Here is a 16,000-nt window from a genome sequence, read left to right on the forward strand (position 1 = left end):
GCGGGTCGCAGGACTCCCCGTCTGCCCCCTGCCCCCGGGGGCTGTGTCTGTAACCCGGCTGGCGGCTGCACGCTGGCATTTGAAGCCGCGGGTGCAGGTGAGCTGGCTGTGGGAGCACGAACCGCTTCTCAGGAACGGCAGGGGCTGCGGTCCCAGCCGCCTCGTGCTGCCTGGGTGTGCTGCCCCCCCCCCCGGGCCCCTTTGGCGCCCCAGGTCTCACCACGGTAGTAGTGTTCTGGCTCCTGGAGGGGCCCCGGTTCCTGGGCGGCCCGCCTTACTGCTGTGACCAGAGAGAGCCTGGCCTGATTCTTTCTCTATTTGGTGGGGATGAAGAGGAGCTCGGAGGACGCCGGATGACCCATTTAACAGGCTACAGATGATCTAAACTGGGCCTAGCAGAACTTGGCTAGGAAGAGAGCAAGTTTCAAGCCCAGTTACCTAGCCAGTGCATGTGTCTGCTCAGTGTCTCCTTTACTCATTTGTCTAAATTTCAGGGTGGAAGAGGGAGAAAGATGTCCATCTGTGCCGATGCTAAACAAACCAAACTGCCAGCAACGGAGAATTAGGCCCCCACCATCTTCCACTCTGGTTCAACCTGCTGTGAGTCTTTTCAGAAATAACCTGTGTGTTAGGCTGAAGCAGCCGACCCAGCCAGCAGCCTAGATGATAGTGGCTCAGTTAAAAAACAAGCAAGGTTTGCTTCTTTCATGCCCTGGGCGAGGCCACGGTCCCTGTCAGTTGGTAGAGTCTGATTCCCGAACTTGCCCAGCGTCCCCTGTGCCGGGGGGACAGGAGAGCAGGAGGGGCCTGTGCTGGTGATTAAACACAGGCGCCCCCTTTACCAGGCCCTGGCCAGGGGCGGCACGGGGCCCTCCGGCAGACAGAGCCAGGAGGCCGCGCCAACTGCGTGCTCGAGGGGGCAGGATGCTGTGGGGAGGGCCTGGCTGGTGGGCACAGCGCCACGCTTCGCTCTGGCTCTGTCTTGCGTTTGGAAAGATTGGCGTGTGTGGCACAGCCTCGTGGGTGCTTGCATTCTCATTTTACCGGTGTTGCTTCATACAGCATCAGCAGCTTCCAGTGTCTGTGCCCACAGAGCCCGCTCATTGAATTGATGTCTCTTGAATGTGGTGGGCTGGAAGCCCTGCTCCGTGTACGCTGGAGCTGGGGGCAGTGAAGCGGCAGTGGGATACAGCTAGGGGCTGAGCAGAGTCCAGGCAGGCGGCAGGGGGCTGTGGCTCACGCCCTGGCAGAGTTCCTGCCTCTGCTGCGCCGCGGGCCGGCGCCAGCTCTGCGTTTGATGGGTCCACGCAGTGACACGCACACCGGGCCGGCTGGGGCCTGTGCCCGGGAAAAGGCAGGAGCTGGCGTGCCGCCAGCGCCCTGATGGCCTCTTGGCTCGTGTCCCTCCAGCCCCGCGGGGCGGCCACAGCGAGCCCTTTAAGGGCACTTGTGATGATTTAATTAAATCTGACAGATTTTTAAAAAACCACTAACTGGAGACCTCAACCTTATTTTCCTCCTAGATTTTTTCTTGCTTTCAAAGGTTAACAGTGAGTTTTACCCCTTCCTTTGCCCCGGAGCTGCCTCCGTGGGAGCATCCCAGGGCATCAGCCCCTCGGCTCCCTCCGGGGCCACCTACCCAGCTTTGCACACAGGCGGGCTGTCTGGGGTGGCAGGGAAGGGCCACCGCAGCTGCAGCGACCCGGGCTGGCGTTGGATGGCAGAGAGGCCCCCTTGGACCCGGGGGGCCCTGGTCATCAGGAAGCGGCTGGCTGGGGTGCGGATGGACCGCCGAAGCCCGAGTTTGCCGGTGGGATGGCCTCTCAGAGCCGGAGGGCTGTGTGGGCAGAGGGCGGAGCCAGACGACCAGAATGGAGCACCATGACGGAGTCCTGTCCCGCGGGGTCCCCGCAGAGCTCCAGGTGGCCCTGGCTGCCAGCCCTCCTCTGGGGCCGCACGGAGGCTTGGTGGCAGCCGTCCGAGACCCAGCCTGGGTCTGCGGCACGCTGGGCGGTGTTTCCTCTTCTCCCTCCTGAGGGCGCTCAGCTCTGCCCCAGGCCTCCTCCAGACCCAGTGGACTCCGACAAAATGCCAGAAATGACTGTCAGAAAGTACCAGAACCGAGGGGAGACAGGGAAGCCACCCTCAGAGGGAGTGTGGCCGGGCTGGCAGCCGGAGCTGGGCGCCCCGTTCCAGGACGGAACACGCTGTGTGTGAGCTGCCCGGGGTGTGGCCGAGGCCCTCACGCAGCCCAGGGCCCCAGGAGACGATGGCAGGTCACTCTGCAGCTCGCGCTCCAGAGGAGCTTGGGAATCTGACCGAGAGCACAGCAGGTCCCACCAGGAGGGAGCCGGAGAGGCGCTTGGGGGGTGGGAGCGGGGGGGGGGGTCTTCTGGTGTCCTGGAGAAGGACACGGGCAGAGAGGAGGTGCTGGCAGCTGCTGGGCAAGAGGCTTTGCAAGCAGCCAGGCCGGCTGCGTCCTCGCACCGGGGCCGGGGGTCTGTGGGGCGTCCGGACTCAGCAGAGTCCTCGTGGGCTCGTCGTGGCACCCCGCCTACCACCTCAGTGCACAAACAATCGAGAGGCGGAGTCCGGGGGTTACGGGCCTCCGCACCATCCTTGCGGCGAGGAGGCTGCGGCGAGGAGGCTGCGCCTCGGGACAGGCCTCCGGTACTGCACACGTGGCGGCAGGCTCACTCACCTGGGGAGACACAGCCCCTGGCGCTTTCCTGGGACAGGGCAGCGCGGGCCTCCGCCCGCGGAGCCCAGAGACCTGAGGGCTCAGCCCGGTCGCTCTTACATCCGTGTCAGGTGAGTGAGGGAAGGAGCTGGCATCGCCCTCCCAGGAGGACTGAGGCGCGGGAGACCCCAAACGCTGCGTTTAAAGCTGAAATGCTACGGTTGACCCAGAATTGACTGAGATTACCTTTTCTGCCTTCAAACAAGAACACAACTTCAAACAGAACCTAGGTTGAGTTGAAGCAAACGAAAGGCACGTATCTTTCAAAGTTGAGATTTATGAACTTGACTCATGCCCACTTTCATAAGCAAATAGAGAGCCCCGCTGGGACTCTGGAGGGAGGGTAAATCACCGCTGTGACCCGCCGCTTGGGAGCTTAGTCTCGATGACACTGTTGCAGGTCGCGGGGCCGCAGCCAGACTGGCTTCCTGACTCCTGCCTGCTCAGAGGGCCTCATGCTCACCCTCCCGGTTCTCCCCAGGACGTCTTCAGGCTGCAAAGCACTTCCCTAATGGATGCAGTAGCAGCTGGAGGCGCTGAAATCCCCACACACAACACCTCCTCTTCATACCTCCTGGGTCACTGAGTGACACAAGGTCAGGCCAGAGGCAGGTACTTGCTGGCAGGGCCAGGCATGCCCAGGAGCCCCCCCGCCCCAGCTCCCTGCCTTTATTGCCAGGAGCTCCCGTGAGCAGGTACTTCTGCCACTCCCCTTTCAGAACACCCGCACTCGTGAGTGCCTGTGCAGCGAAGCAGACTGGCTGACTGGAGGGTTTGTTTTGGAAGCAGGTGACAGGCGGGCTCTCGCTGGAGGGCCTGCGGAAAGCCACAGAGGTCCGTATGTGTCTGTCACGTCCCCCCTCCCTCCCTGGGAGCCAGCCTTCCACCACCCTTTTATCCTGCCCGCGTCCTGAGCAGGTCACGCCTGCCCGGCTAGGGTCATGCCTGCTGGCATGAGCTGCCAGGTGTGTTGGGGTCCCCGCCTGGTGCCTTTCTGCACATTCATGACAGTCACCCTCTTGTGTGGTGCTGGAGCCACCTAGAAGGGGAAGCCCTCTTTTTAGGTTCCCAACACAGTTGGCATTTATGGCGCAAGAATTCGCCAAGGGTTCACTGCATCTGCAAAAGCAACCATTTTTCCTCCCCAGGGGACAACACTAGAGCCTTCTCGAGTGTTCTGTCTTTCTTGATCTTAGGACTCAGCTCTGCCTTTCAAACGGCATTCATTGGGCTCAGACCAGGAGCCTGGTCCCACATGTAAAAACTTAAAATGTATTAAAGTTTAAATAAGATGAATAAATGATAAAAATAAAAAAGGAAAATAAATAAAATTTAATAATTTAAAAATTAAAAAAAGATCCATCATCAAATATTTCTTCATGCCCCAAATACATTTTAACTAGCATTTTGAAGGGCGAGCGGTGGGCCAGACGCTGACGCGGGCAGGAGACAGACCAGGCCTGGGGCTCGCCTCCAGGAGGCGCAGGGAAGCCTCAGTGCAGTGCACAGTGCCTTACACCAGTCCCCAGCCCTGCCTGGGAAGGTGCCGCACCAGCAGGTGCTGGAGAGCAAGAGAAACCGTAGGGTGGAGCTGGAGTCGGCACTGTTCAGGGAGTCCCACTCAGGAGCACAGGTAGCTGTGTCATCAGAGGTCCCCCCACCCTCACCCCACACACACACAGTGGAGAAAGAGATTCGAGTCACCCAGTCACTCTGCCTGGAGACAGCTTATTTTCTGCGATGCCTGCCCCCAGACTGCGCAGGAGATCAAGTTCCAAAAGCAAGATGAAGCCCTCGCAGATGGGTGGCAGCTAATGCGATCGCTGTGTCTGGAAACATTCCTTTTGGCTTTTGGCTGATACCGTCTACCCAAAGGAATAGGAAGTAACAAATAGGAAATTATTTTTCTAGCTTTTTCCGCATAGTATTTTCACATCGCACAGTTAAAATAGAACAGATGTCCAAAGTGTCTTGGGCTGGTTTCAGGGCTTAGCTGTGAATATCGGTCCACTTTGACTGGTCTTGCTGAGTCCCTTTGAAAGTAGATTGTTGGGTTGTTAGACTGCCTCCAGCTTCCTATGAGAACAGATACAATGGTTGCACCTGTGCGCATCATTGTTCTCTGGCTCCGTCTTTTAATTGTGAACCTGATGGTGCTCGATGTGTAGGACACTGTGTTAGCTGACCAGTCTTTCTTGTTCTGTGAGAGACCCAGCACCACCTGGGACTCTCAGGTCACCGAGGGCACAGGGAGGGTGAAGGTGTGAAGCTCCACGTTTTCAGCTCCCAGGTAGTCGCTCACCATGTTATCTTTTTTTTTTTTTTTGAAGATTTATTTATTTGTGCATCCAGAACTGGGGTACAGGCCAGAGGCTCAGGGGTGGTGAAAGACTTCACCAGAGACAGAGTGGGGAGCAGAACAGGCTGACTGACGAAGTACACTGCTGAGGGGAGCAGCGGGCGGGTCAGGAGAGGTCTGCTGTGCCATGTGGTCTCCTCTGGGGCAGCCGGGATCGAACTCATGCGGAAGTGGCTTTAGCTTCTTAGTACTGTGCTTTAACCCACTGCGCCACCAGGGAGGGCCCACCATGTTATCTTTAAGTTCGGTTGGGGGCAGAAGTTTCTGTACCCTTCCGGAACAGGCTTGACTTTCTAGCACTTTTGTGATTAGGCCTTGTCCATCGGGAGATGAGTGACTTTCATTTCACCTCCTCGCTTGGCATGGGGCACCAACGAGAACCTCTACAGTGTGGCGGTACCTGTCCTTGTTTCCTGTCACTTTGTCACCTTGACCCAGAACTGCTTGAATCAGAACTGCTTGAATCCAACTCTGTGCAGTAGCCTGGAAATGCCCATGAGCAGTGACTGGACAGCTGCAGGTTTCCCCTCGGTCATTTCTTTTTCTTGAGGAGTCTAGCCCTTAGCTATTGCTCTATATCTGATACGTGCTGTTTGCCTGGTTTCCACATTGTATCAGGCAAGAGGCTAAGTCTGCTCATGGGGATTCCATGTTGGCTGATTCAGGTATGACTCTGCTGTTGTTCTGCGTACAGGTGTTTTTTAGCTCATCTAAGAGCTGCCCCTTCCTCTTTCAGGTCCTTTACATCACTAGTTTCTGTCTCACTTACACTCAAGCCCAGAATTTCTCAGGTTTGACACTGTTGATGTACAGGCCTGGAACAATCTTTGTGGTGATGTTGTCTTGTGCATCACAGAAGGTTTGGTAACATCCTTGCCTTCTACCTACAAAATGCCAACTCCCCACCCCACATATGACAATCCAAATGAACCCAGATATGCCAAGTGTCTCCTGGGAGTCAAAATCATCGCCAGTTGCAACCCACTGGTCTAGACTACCAGGGGGTGGCCAGACCCTCCCCGCCGCCTCCCTGTCATGGATTTCCTGTTCCCTGGTAATCTTAGACATGCGCTCTTCCAGGCAGGGTTTGTCTCCATGGTAGGTGTTTTGTTGGACAACATATACAGTGACTTAACAATGACTTTAAATGCCTTTTGTTTGGATGACTTTGACAGCGAGCATAGGGGAAAGACTTTGAATCTGAACAATGAGATTATTACCTACACGTTGGTTTAAGGCAAAGAGAAGATGATTGGAAGGGCTCATTTTCTCGGTAGGAATGTCTTCTGCTGGGAGTTTCACAATGGAAGTCTCGGTGAGATGCAGGAACTGGCATTCTGTGTGCTTTTTGTATGTTTTAGAACAACAACAACAATAATCACTGAGTTCTGGTTTCTGTAATTCACATCTGGAAAACATGCCATTAAAGCTAAGAAAAGCAGACTTGCTTGGGTATTCTAGAGACCGGTCCTCTCTTAGAAAGGATCAATAAAACCATGGCTAGAAGCGGAAGGACAAACAGGAAGCGTGCCACCAGTTAGTAAAGCTTGAGGAAAGTCAGAAGTCTATCGACTGTTAAATTAAGATGGCGGTCTTTCTTTTATGAGCTGTCTTATGAATCTTGTAGGTCTTCAAGCTATTGGATAGTTGAGTTCTTCTTTGTATCTGAAAATTGCACAGTTAATCTATTTTCATGGAAGAAAAATGGAAGGAAAACGAGAAAGTCCAAATGAAGGTAAAGGAAACCACAAAGCAACTAGCGATACTATCTTGCCACCTTGGTGATGCCCTGGAAACTTACTGAGCTCCATCCTAGACCAATATTTGTTTTTCTTATTTAAATATATTTATTTACTTTACATCATTCTTCATTTTGTGCATGTTTTCATCTCAGTTGTCATCTCTGTGGGCTTCCCACCACCATTTCACCCATGTGCCATCACCATAGTCCCATGCACTTCCCACCCAATTTTGATCCCATTTCTCTCTCCACCCCCATAAAATCTCTCTGATTTATAGTTGTTCAATGTTTTTCATGTTTACTGTATTATAATTGCTACCCCCCACCCCCTCCCACCCCCCTACCGATCCCTTATGCTCTTGCTATGAGTGAAACCATCCGGTATTTTCCCTTTTCTTTCTGGCTTATCTCACTAAGCACGATCCCTTCCAGCTCCACCCATGTTGCTGCAAAAGGCATGCATTTGGCTTTTTTGATTGCTGAGTAATATTCCATTTTCAATATGTACCACATCTTCTTACTCCTGTCATCTATTTTGGGGCATTTGTGTTGACTCCACCTCTTCCCTACTGAATATAGAGCAGCAGTAAACACAGGGGTGGCAAGTGCCCTTCTTAGGCCAGTAATTGTATCCATACACCAGTCTGCCTTCTTTGTGTAATATATGACAACATCATAAATTTCACTCTACATTATTAAACAGAGTATAGTACCGTTAAGGTGAGCGCACAGGCTTCCACTAAATGGCTGGGGCACGCTTTAGTTACCTGGTCTCCTATTGGTAGGCCCTTCTGCATGTTCAGAAGTTTAACTGTAAGTGAGACAATGTGGGCCACATATATACATCTCCATGGGCTTTTCTGATTCTTTCCTGTCACTCCTGAGGCGCTCTCTCTTTTCCTGAGGAAGAGCACCTTAACAAGGCATATTTCTTTTAAAGTAGGGCTGAGGCTGTTGAGAAAACTCTCACCTAGTTAGGGTCAAAAGGGAGCTTGGTGGCCATATCCCAGGATCAGGAAATTGGGGCAGTGACTTTTGCATGTGATATTCATTATGATATACACTTGTGTAAAGCCCTGATCCCCGAGGACAGCTTCGTACTACCCAAGAATTTTTAGACAGAAAACGTACAAGAGGACAGTACCTACGCGTTGGATTGCATCCTATTGGCTCATGACAAATTAGCACCACGTTAGCTTAAAACCACAACTGCTTGTTGGCTCCTGGCTTCTGGGGGTGGAGAGCCTGAGCTGGTGGCTGGGCCCTGGCTCTGTCTCCGAGGTCCTGAGGTCCCAGTAGCTGCTACATACTACTCCCCACTTGGAGTCTGGGGCCTTCTTCCCAACCACCGGGCTGTTACCCGATTCAGTGACTTGTAGTTACAGGATTACAGGATTGAAGTCCCCGTGTTCTTGACGGCTGTTCGCTGGGGTAGCTCTTATGGGCTGCTCAAGCCCCACAGGCGGCTCACGGCGCCAATGTCTGCTTTCTTCCAGGCCAGCAGGAGTGCTCAGACCTCATTTCTCTCCAGCCTGTTTCAGGCAGGTCCACCCAGGATAATCCTCTGATTAATTCAGCAGACTAGGGGTCTTCATTATAGCTGAAAACATCCCTTTCCTTTTGCCATATAAATAGTGTAATGGTAAGAGCTGCCCACACTGAGGGGAATTAATCAGGGTGTCCACACCAAGAGTAGGGATCTCAAGGGGATGGTCAGGTTTCTGCCTGCCCCCTCCCTCATGTCAATCCCCTAAGAAAACTGCCCTATATATATATGTATTGTATATATACTATATATATATAGTATATATACAATACACATATATATCTAGGCTATGGCCTAGGTTGTTGTCAACACACCAGCCAACCCTGTTGCAATGAGAGTGTTTAGTTACCATTGAGTCCATTCTTTCCATAGGCAAGTGCTCACGTGTCATCATAAAATCTTGATCAGTGATCAGTATTACTTGAACAATTTGGTGCTCATTTTTTTGTGGACTGTGTCCCTCCCCAAATCCACCGGTTGAAGCTCTCACCCCCACAGTCATGGTCTTTGAAGATGGGCCTTTGGGAGGTAATTAGGTGAGATAAGGTCATGAGGATGGGGCCTTCCAGGGTGGGATTAGTGCCCATATAAGACAAGACCCCAAAGCTCGCCCTTTCTCCCTAGTGGAAGCTGTGACTGTGTGGAAGCCTGGGAGCAGGTTCTCACCAAGACAGACCCTGCCAGCACCTTGATCATGTGCTTTCCAGCCTCGGGAGTGGTGAGAAATAAATGTCTGTTATTTAAGCCACCTGGTCTGTGGTGTCTTGTGAGAGCAGCAAGTTGACTAACCAGCGTTATGAATGGGCTTTCCCCCCTCACCCTTTCTAATTTACTTATTGCCATTGCCTGGATTTTCCGAGCCTTCCATTTGATTCCTTTGTCATCACTTCTTCACCAGGGATGTCAGGGTCTTGGATCTCTATTATTTTTTTCAATTGTTTTTAACAAGGAGAGCTGAAGTAGTAGAATAGATGAAGGATTGCTTCTCCGAGACAGACTTTCTTTCACTGATGAAATATTTATGATGACACGTTGCCTAGCAATAGCCACCAGCTCTGCCTGCACAGGCACGAGGGGAGCTCACGGGGGCATTTCCCCTGGAGATGCAGCAAAGAGGAAAACCAGCCTAACGAGCACAGCCTCTGCTTTCTCCATGAAATCCCTCCTAGTTTCAGGCAAAGAAAATGTTTATTGGGGAAATGGTCATGTTGGCTGGAATAATTTAACAGCTCGGTGAGCGAAGAGCAGGAGGGAGACTTTAAAGAGATAAAAGCAGACAGGGTGGCAGGGAGCACTTATCTGTCATGTAGCAAGATGTTTTATTTTTTGTCACTGCCCACTGATGCATATCCTGACAACATTGTCCTTGCCCCTGCCGCCGTGGCTGGTTCCAGCTGTCAAACTCCTGAGCTCATTAAGGTAAACCAGGCCTCTGGGCTCGAGGTCCCTGAATTCAGGGCCAATTCTTTTCAGGTGTGTTGGCCTCCAGACTCTAGAACATTCCATGAAAAATGGGGCTAGGATGGAAGTCCTGCTTATAATGTTTTGTGTTGGGGTATCATTCTTTTCAGAGAGGGGTGTTGGCACACTGTGTTCTTCCTCACAAGTCTTTTTTCTCTCCGCAGGTCTTATTCCCCAACAGCAGAGGGCCAGGACTGTTGAAAGCACTCTCTCTGTCTTGAATTGCCAGAGACATTTTTCTCTCTCCTGACAAGCCCCTTATTTGGAAAGCTGAACCATCACCACTAAGTACCCGTAATTCCAGACAAAGGCCAAGACACCTCAGGGTGTGGCGCCACAGTGCCAGTGAGTGTGCAACTTCGCCGAGACATCTTGCAGTCCTGAAAATAGTTCCACGACCTCACAATTCTCTTGGTGGACACCAAGCGGCAAAGCATCCCACGCTGAAATTGTGAGTCTAATCTATGCCTCTTCGTTTTCCACATGAGGGAGGTTTCCAGAATTGCTCAAATGTAAATCACCTGAGGGGGCTCGTGAGTCCAGAGCAGGGAATTCAACAACCAGTCTCACAGCGACATCTGGAAATCCACTGAAGCGGCTCAGAGAACGCCCACCCTGGATCCACAGTCCGGGGGTCCCACCTGACACTGCGGGCCCCCGCCAGCCCCCACAGGCCTTCGAGCACCCCAAGAACAGACTGAAGTGGGGGTCTCCCCACTCCGCCCCCCACGTTGCTCCTGGACAGGGTGGGGCGGCCAAAGGAAGTTACCCAGTCATAGCTTCTAAAAGCCACCTGGGCCTCAAAGGCCCGGAGGGAGCTGGGGAGCGGTTTGCGCGGAGGGCTGGAGGGTGCCTGTTGCCGAAGAGGGGTGCGACAAGGTGCCTGAGGGTTGCCCGACCTTGGACAAGCTGCCAGAGTCTGCGGGGGTCACCTTGCTCGTCGGAACAGGGCGCTGCTGGTAGGAGGAACATGCGGGAGGCGCAGCAGTGGGGAGGCTGTAGCAGCGGGACAAAGGCACCCCGCAAGGGGCAGCTCCGGTCAGCAGCAGGAACCGCGGCGCTGGAAGAGGGCCTGGTTTCCCAGGTAAGCCCGCCACATGGAGGCCGTAGTTGGGCGTGTTAGCAGAACCTTCCGGAGAGCTAAATCCACCTGTGGGGGTGGCAGTGGCCAGGGTCACTTGTGGGGCAGCAGCCTCATTTCTGCCGTCGCCTTATTTCTAAGTCCTCTTTCAGCCTGCCTTCCGCAGGAGCATTAAAAAGGGGGTCACTGAGCGTGGGACGATCCTGAGGAGCCCCTCTGTTCTTTGGTGTTGGAGACGCTCCCCTGGTGTAGGTCCTTCTGCGCACCCCACCTGCTCCTGCATGCCCGAGGGGCGCGGGGGCCGGTCTCCGTGGCTCTGCCCCTCCCTCAGCGTGTGTCCACTCTGAAATGGCTGTGGCAGCTGAGAGGGCCCCACACAGGTCTGAATAAGCTGAGCCACGTGCTTTCAGAGCCCTGATGGACGCTTCTGGGGGCCAGAGAGTACCCCGCAATCAGTGTTGGGTCCTTTCCCCGGAGCGGAGGTCAGGGAATGATTTCAATAGGTTAAACTGCTCATCTCTGAGGCGAATCATAAAACTAGCTTCCAGGCCCCTCCCAGCTGGATGAGACTTCTAAAAATACCTCCCGGGGCAGCAGGCCCTGGATGGGTTGACAAGCCACAGCCGTCAAAGCCAGCTCCCACAGTTCAGCCAAGAGCAGCAGCCTGGCCAAACTTCATTTTCTGGAAACCTGTCACCTTCTCCAGCTGGCAGAGAGCTGATGAGCATTTTGAGTCATTTAAAGAGCACATGCCCAGCCACTGGGTCAGAATGAGAGTGATGTCCTCAGAACCCCCTGCTGGGACCTGGCCCTCGGTGGACTGGGGCATCTGGTGTGGGCCCCCAGTGATCTGCAGAGAACATGCTTTCTGGCCGGGCCTGTTCCTTAGTGCAGCCCTTCGGGAAGCACTGGAATAGGAGGAGCAAGACCCGCCCGGAGGCTTGTGTTGTGCAGCAGCAGGAGAGTGCTCTGTGCGAGACGCGGTGCTCTCTGCTGGCCCACAAGAGAGTGCACAGAGTCCCACAGAACATTGACATCGGTCACCTCTGGGTGCCGGGGGGATGGCGGGTGGAGCTAGATGCTTCTGGCTTTTCTGTGTTTACCAAAGGATCCACCCAGCGCTTGTGCTACATAAATACCTTTTGCAAAGTTTTGAAAGTTCACATCTTTAGTTTCATGTGAACTTTGGGGTAAAATGCTTGTGTTTTTTGCAATGCGTTAAGTGCTCGTTTGCTCTTGGTAGGATAATAGCAATTTCAGACAATAATGTGTATTGTGATTTTAAAAAAAGATTTATTTATTTCTGCATGCAGAACAGGTCAGAGGTGCAGGGGAGGTGAGAGGCTTCACCAGAGACAGAGTGGGGAGCGGAACAGGCCTACTGACGAAGTCCACTGCTGAGGGAGCAGCGGGTGGGTCAGGAGAGGTCTGCCGCGCCATGTGGGTCACCTCTGGGGCGGGGATCGAACTCATGCTAAGGTGGCTTTAGCTTCTTAGTGCTGTGCTTTAACCTGCTGCGCCACTGGGGAGGGCCCTATATATTGTGATTTTTAAATGACAAAATTTCTTTAAATCCTGGGGCTCGTTTCTGAAAAAAAAAAAAAAATAATAATGTTAAGAGAAAACACAGGCAAGATGTGCCTCATTTTTTCAATAAGTGGAAACAAATTCTTAAAATACTTTAAAGTATGCCTCACTAAAGTAAACTTGAAATCATTAAAAATGATAAACAAAAAAATTGATAAAGCAGGAAACAAGTTTAATGTTAACAAAAATTCCAGTGAAACGGCGGACAGTGTAATCACACAGCGAGGCTTCTACCCGACTCGGAGACAAACCGAGTCAGGACGGACCCTCAGGGCGCCAGACCTGGGCAGCGCCGACTGAGCCGCGCGTGCGCGCATCTCTCCTGCCTGAGACACGCGCGCCTCGCCCGCACCTGCATGCACGCAGAGAAAGGAGGAAAGTAGTTTGGTTTTGGTAGCACTAACCCTTGGTTTGTAAGGCTGCTCTGGTACTTCGCTGTGGTTTACAGATATTTTCTAACGAGCCAATACTCTGTTCATGAAGGGGACATAAAATGAGGAGAAAAGACACGAAGGCGCCCCCAGCTTGCCAGACCCGGGCTGGGTGGGGGTCGGGAGGCGGCACCACCAGCCCAGCTGACCCAGCTCTTGGTTCTGGCTTCGTCTTCGTGGCGCCCTTGCGGTGTGATGTTGGGCCAGTCACTCGGCTATCCCGGGCCTCCCTGAGACGAGACCAACTGGAACATCGGCTTGGTTTTAGCAGGGAGCTCAGGGATCAGGTCCCGCTTTCGCGTTTGGTTCTCAGGAGACCATCTTCATCTCCACCGCCCCGACCCATCACCGTAGGGTCAGACGTCTACTGGGCAAAGTCTTCTGACCCTCTGCCACATGGGGTCACTTTGGAAATTCAAAAATAGGCATAATCTCTGTGCTTGTGATTAGAGTTTTCTATCGGACACTGGTTCCATAATATTTTAAAAATCTTTACGGGGAAAGGACACACAAACATTAATTCAAAAGGACACATGCACCCCTGCGTGTATTGCTGCTCTATTTACAATAGGGAACATGTGGAATCTACCTAAGTGCCCCCAAATAGATGACTGGATCAAGATATGGTACATATGCACTGTGGAATATTACTCAGCAATCAAAAACGATTAACTCATTCCATGTGCAGCAACATGGGTGGAGCTGGAAGGGATGGTGCTTAGTGAAATACACCAGAAAGAAAAGGAAAAATACTGATGGTCTCACTCATAGCAGGAGCATAAGGGGGCAGGGGAAAAAAATATGTTTAGTAACTGTAACAAAGTAAAAACAAACAGCAACTACCAACTATCAACCAGAGACATTCTAAGCGGGAGGAGAACGAGATCAAAACAGGGTGGGAAGAGCACTCGGGACTAGGTGGGTGTGCTGGTGGTGGGACGTCCACAGGGACGAAAAAATGTACAAAATGGAGGGCAATGCAGAAAATATATATAAAATAAAAAAATAAAAATATAACCTTCAAAAAGAATCGTTGGGGAGAAAAGATGTTTGGAGCTAAGTCTGGCTGACGCTGGGCGCTGTGCCGCCCTCTTAATAATACCCAGCACGCAGGTTTCCAGCATCAGCTTCAGAGCTGGAATCAGATACAGGCTTGATCTTGCTCAGTTCTCAGCACCTTTTGACAGCTCTTGTAAAGTCTGTATTTATTCCTCTACAGTATTTAGAGCACTTATTTAGTGCCTTGCTCTGACTTTTCTTCTCATCAGTTGCCTTTAGTTTTTATATCTCTCAGTATAAAGATATCTTCAGTGATTCTTATGGACAGTTTTGTTAGTTTGAGCAGGTGCTTTTTAATTTTATTGGAACCCAAATGTGGCTACTTTTTTTTGAGTGGGAGGAATTGAGAAACAGCAGCTCCAAGAATGAGGCTTTGCCCAAAGATCTGTCTCTTCAAAAGCGGGAAAGTATTTTCCCTCCTAATACCTAGAGAAGGGGGGGGGGGGCTAGCATCCCAGACTAGGACCTCCAGCGGCTCTTTTCCAGTGTGAATAAAGCCTGCAAAGTTCTTTCCTAAATTATATCCAAATGTTAGTTTCTTTGTCCTGTCTTTCCCCAAGTTTATTCACTTCCTTTCTAGAAACGATGGAACCCCGCTGTATGAGTCACAGGTTCACATTATACGGGCTGCCTGTGCACGGAGTGAAGTGTCTTTTCTCGCTCATTTCTCACTGTCTGGGCTGGGAAGTTGCTGGAGGCCAGAAGAAGTCAGACACGTGCCCCTGGACCTTCCCCTGAGATTTGAATGTGTAAACATTTCCCTTAATTTTTTTTCTTTAAGATTTACTTATGCATGCAGAACTGGGGTACAGGCCAGAGGTGCAGGGGCGGTGAGAGGCTTCACCAGAGTCAGAGTGGGGAGCAGAACAGGCAGAAGCACGAAGTCCACGGCTGAAGGAGCAGCGGGCTGGTCAGGAGAGGTCTGCCGCGCCATGTGCCATGTGGTCACCTCCAGGGCGGGGATCGAACCCATGCTGAAGTGGCTTTAGCTTCTCAGTGCTGCGCTTTAACCCACTGTGCCACCAGGGTGGGCCCTCCCTTAATTATTTTTAAAATGGCCCTTTGCAAAAAAGGCACAAAATGATGTTAAAATAAACTATTGTATTATTAAAAAAAAAATACAACCAGATTTAAAAAAATTTTTTCAAAATGGCCCTTTACAACCTCTGACTTATTTTTTCCTATGTTCTCCTTCTCCCGAACACTTTTGGTTGACTTTAAAGTCTTCGAGTTGTCCTATTATCTCCAGTTCTCAATTGGACACATGTAAACTCACCCTCATTGTATTTCTTTTTTTTTTGTTCACTGAATTTACAGCTTAAAAAAAAAAAATTAGGGCCAACCCTGAGCACTGTTTAGATCCATGGGCCCTCCCTGCTCCCACAGCCAGGTACTTACTGTGATCCTGATGCCACTGTTGCGCGTGTGTGCGCGGTGGGGAGAGGTAGGTGGTGTGTTGCTGTAAACCGCAGATCTTTTCCCCTCTGAGCCCATTATGTGTATGTCCGGCCCCCACCCCACCACCCTCTGTCCTCTCCCTTCTCGGGGTCTCAGGATGCTTGTTGCACCCCACTGGCTGTGCCCACCAGGTAGGGGTGGGTCCCTCGTGGCTGCGGAAGTGGCCCAGTCGGGCTTTGCTTCGCAGGAGCGCCGGGCACTTCTGGGTTAGGAGCTGTTCGCGCGCGCGGCCGAGGGTGCCTGGACTCGTGTCTGTTTTCATCTGTTACAGCTTATTTTTCCCCGCGCTGGCTCCCCGCGCCCCGGGGCAGGCATGTTGTCCTAGTTTCTGTCATGAATTAGCTCTCCCTGGCTCCGGGCTTCTTTCTAACTCCCGAATCCGAGGTCTGGCTCCTTACCCGCGAATCCTACCCCCAGATGGGTGAGGACCCTAACCCGCGAGTGTGGCACCGGGGGCGCCACCGACCCTGAGCCGCCCTCACGGCAGCCGCTGGGTGTCGAGTCCCGTTTCACGTGGAGGGCGCCCCCCTTTCTCCT

Source organism: Condylura cristata, unplaced genomic scaffold, assembly GCF_000260355.1.
Source record: "Condylura cristata isolate star-nosed mole 26May11 unplaced genomic scaffold, ConCri1.0 scaffold00035, whole genome shotgun sequence".
Taxonomy (NCBI): Eukaryota; Metazoa; Chordata; class Mammalia; order Eulipotyphla; family Talpidae; genus Condylura; species Condylura cristata.